Source organism: Argopecten irradians, unplaced genomic scaffold (genome assembly GCF_041381155.1).
Source record: "Argopecten irradians isolate NY unplaced genomic scaffold, Ai_NY scaffold_0023, whole genome shotgun sequence".
NCBI lineage: Eukaryota > Metazoa > Mollusca > Bivalvia > Pectinida > Pectinidae > Argopecten > Argopecten irradians.
The window spans coordinates 49286-53576 of NW_027187490.1; positions in this window are offsets into that span (position 1 = coordinate 49286).

Below are 4291 nucleotides of genomic sequence, written 5' to 3' on the forward strand. Positions count from 1 at the left end.
TGTAGACCAGTCCCACCAATCACAGAATTATCAAACACTGGAAAATAATAAAAACAGTGTGAAATACCCGGTGATCCCGTCAGCTATGCAAGGAAACATACAATACTAAATATCAGCACATGAGTGACATGCTCGGGAGTTATTGTTTAGATATCAACTTGCCCACAAGTGCTGTAACCATTTATTAAAAGGAGCTTTGCAGTACCAGTCTATTCTCCGAATGACAGAGCATGTCAATTTGACAAATGGCACTCCAATGAAGTTAACCCTTTGTGGTTGCCCACCAATCTGCATCCTCGATACTCCAGGGGTTCCGATCACTAACGATCTCTACACTCCTGGACTATCTCATAGTAAAACTGGAGGCAAAAGAATAAAACAGGTCATTTAGTCGTTTAATGTACATCAAAAGAGTCGTATAACGGTACACTGTGGTTGACTCTGTGGCTTTGATGTTGGGCGTCGCTCTCTGTAGTCTTCAGAGGAAATCTTTGCTGGTCTGTGATTGGTCAAGTGTTTTCCGCTGAGCTGCCTTCAATTTCACTATGAGATAGTCCAGGGGTGTAAAGATCGTAAGTACTCGGAACCCCTGGAGAATCGAGAATGACCAATCTGTTAACAATGCTTTGAAACAAATTATTTCTCACTCTGACACTTATATCGCTTTAATAATGATTTGTGAATCCTGAAGTTTTATATTGCAATTATCAAGATTAACTTATCAAATTTTATTTTGCACTTTCTTGACAAATGCTTCAAATATATTCCACACTCATCAAATGTCAATACTTTTATCTGATTGTTTGAATGATAATGCAACTAGAATGAGGAGAGAAAGAAGAGAAAAGAACAAAAATATCAATCTTTCATTTGACTAACATAGAACATACAATGGTGGGCGCGAAGATCCCTCTGGGATCTCTTGTTAAATAATAAGCTTTGTCCTATAAGGGAAATTTGAGCAGTGAAATCAATTTAATATTATTCATTAAAAACTTATTTAAATACAAAAAAATTTATACATGTATACATTACATGTTATTTTTACTGACTAACATGTTATACATGTTTAACCATGCCATATATATAAAGAAAAATTGAATCATTTAAAGTAGTGACATCAAGATGTGTAAAATATTTCGTGCTGAAACAAGAGGACACACTATTATGTTAATCAAAAATGCCCGAGACCATTTGTTTACCTGTAAAAATCATGAGCTGGTAAACTTTTAACTCTCATATTTTTAAATTTACCTTATGTTAAAAAATCTGAAAAAATCTTTAAATCCTTCTATTAAGTTGTGTTTACACACATATATGTTTAAAATAAAGGAAAAAGATACTAAATTGTCATCAAAATACCTGTTGTTTACAATACACGTTTCTTTTACATTTTATAATAAATAGTTCAATTTATTTGTACTTTGTGCATATTGAAATACAAGAAAAGACAGATTATGTAATTCTGTAAGTCTATATATGTACAACTAATTACAATATGACCATCAATAGGTATATAAGATATACTATATCATATGGGAAATTTTCTCATATTATGATGATGTTACATGATGTCAATGCATTGTTCTATCATGAGTTCCTTGGGAAATTTCGGTCATTTAACAGGAAGTTTTTCCAAAAGCACAGTCGAGCTAAGGATCTTTCTCTTTTTTCCGTTTTTCTACCAAAAGAAATAAGTTTACCGTCCATGCTCCAGGTCCTCTCAACGCACACACCAGCTGATAGGCCTCCTTTCAAGGCATTGGCTGGTTTAACCTAGTCAGATCCTCTGTCGCTAAATATACAGAGCCTTTAGGACTTTTCTTTTATTGTTATGCCTGCAGGTAGGGCTGTTAGAATTGTACCTATTGACCCTATTGCATGATCGTAAAAGGCGACTAATTTTTGGATCATTTCTTTTCTTTTCTTCCTTAACTGGACTCTGTCTTTCTAAATGCCTCCCTTATGGCAAACCGGCCATCACTTTTGTTTGGGGCCTTGAGTTGAGCGCTAGTCCCCTGCGAGGAAGGCTCTGGTTCTGTCCCCTGGCCGAGACACTCCAATGTCTATAAAAGTGGTGAGTTCTCTGCTCCTGCTTAGGCGTTCAGCATACACAGGGAGTGGGACGAATGGGTTCGCCCGTTTGGTTTGTCGTCTCTATCAGGCCAAGTTTAAGGGAAGGGGTCCAGTCAGGATGATTCTGATTGTACACAGCAGTTGGTTTTCCTGAAGAACAATGCAAGAATACACATTAAATTTGTCATTTGAAGTTTAACAAATTATCAATAAACTCAAGAAACACATAATTTTTGAAAACAACTATAATTAATATATATCTATATACTGAATAAAGAATGTGATCATGAGCAAAACTTTAATTTGGTTGTAAAGAACAATAAGAAAGTTTTAATTAACAAGCCACTCCCTTACAGTATATTTAAATAGGCTAATTGACTAGTCTACTCACTGGATCTCCTAATCTAGGCTTCATCAGCCGGTAGTAACTAGATTATATATATCCTATCTTAAGCTATATATAGAGCCGATTCATTTGAAGAAATGATCACATACATCGATCTTTCATATTTGTTGTTTATGCTTATTATGTAAGACTGAATCTTAGGTAATGTAACAACATGCACTGATCTGTTTATCTGGGTCTGGGTCACACAGGGTACATTACGTTACAGGACCAAAAGAAAAAATTGTAATTGTTACGTTCAGTAAGCCTAGGTCTAGTGATCTAGATCTAGTCTATAGAATATACATGGCATTTACGATTGAACAGTGTCTCAAACAAATATCGTAACATAAACTATTGTCTACCATGCACATATGTTTGTTTGTTTGTTTGTTTGATTTATTTACGTCCTATTAACAGCTATGGTCATGTAAGGACGGCCTCCCATGTATGCGGTGTGTTGCGTGTATGTTGTGCGAGGTGAGTGTACTGGGAGACTGCGGTATCTAAAAATCCCAGTGATTTGACATACATTCTACGAAATGATCGGAGCAAACTTTTGAATGTTTTGAATGTTTTGTTGGTGTCCAATCCTTCCAATGACCATAGCTGTTAATAGGACGTTAATAAATCAAACAAACCAATCCTTCCTAGCGATCTCTGATATCCCAAAAAGTCTGCGTCGTTCCGCTGACAAACGCTCTGTTTTTCTCGCCCTGTGTCGTTAAAACCGCTGGTATTGCATGAAACGATCGCTTAACTTCCTTCAAAGACCGATTATGGCAGCAGTAGACAACACAAACATTCACCATAGTTGAATTGATACGCTATTCAGGTCATGTACCGATGATTTGGTTTGTTAACAGCCATGGTCATGTCAGGACGGCCTTCCATGTATGCAGTGTGTTGCGTGTATGTTGTGCGAGGTGCTGTACATTCATAACAGCTATGTTGACCTACAAGATGGCGGCCAATGGAATTATGGGTACAGATGTAACGTCACGAGAAAACTACGAATTTACATCATCTGCGTCTTTATTAACTGACATAGGCTCCTCATCAGAATCGGAATCAGAGTATGATCGTTTGAGCCCCCCAGTAGAGGGTTTCTGTGTTGACTCTTTATTAGCAAACGTTTGCCATGCCTGGTCCATTTTTTCCATGCCGGTAGCAATGGAATTTAATGAATTTTGCAGTTTATCAAAACAAGGCTGCAAAGACGAGACGACAATGTCGTTGTCCGAGGGCCCCAGTAGAGCATCCTCACTGATGGGGAGCAGAGCAAAAGCACGTGTACTGGAAGAAAGATAACCGTGCACTGAAGTCCAGCTAGCTAGCTCTATCTCATGTGGTTCTGCAGTGACCTTGCCATGTGATTAAGTATAATGTCATGTGTTTTACCAAAGAAAATGTGTGCTGATAAGTGTTTGTAATAAATAATGTTAGGTATTATCATAAGATATTGACATGGTATATTGTACTGGAGTATAAAACATGGTATACTGTACTGGAGGAACCTTTTATGTAGAAAATGAGTTATCATGGTACAAGGAACAATGATTAAATCTTATTGATTAATACCATATGATTAAGTTTTTAATACAAACTGTCACATAATTCAAAAGTTTGGTTTAACATCAAACATACTGACTAAAATGACCAAAAGATGACTTATGTTGAAGTTTCCTTGGGATTTGGTATCACTATATAAATTTTTGTCATGAAGTATTGGAGTGCCAATTAAGTGCCTTTGCAACTTTTTCTTTTACAGAAACCATGGTTTTTACAGATGATGGCATTGCTGTTAGTATTTAGACTTCTGATGTTTCA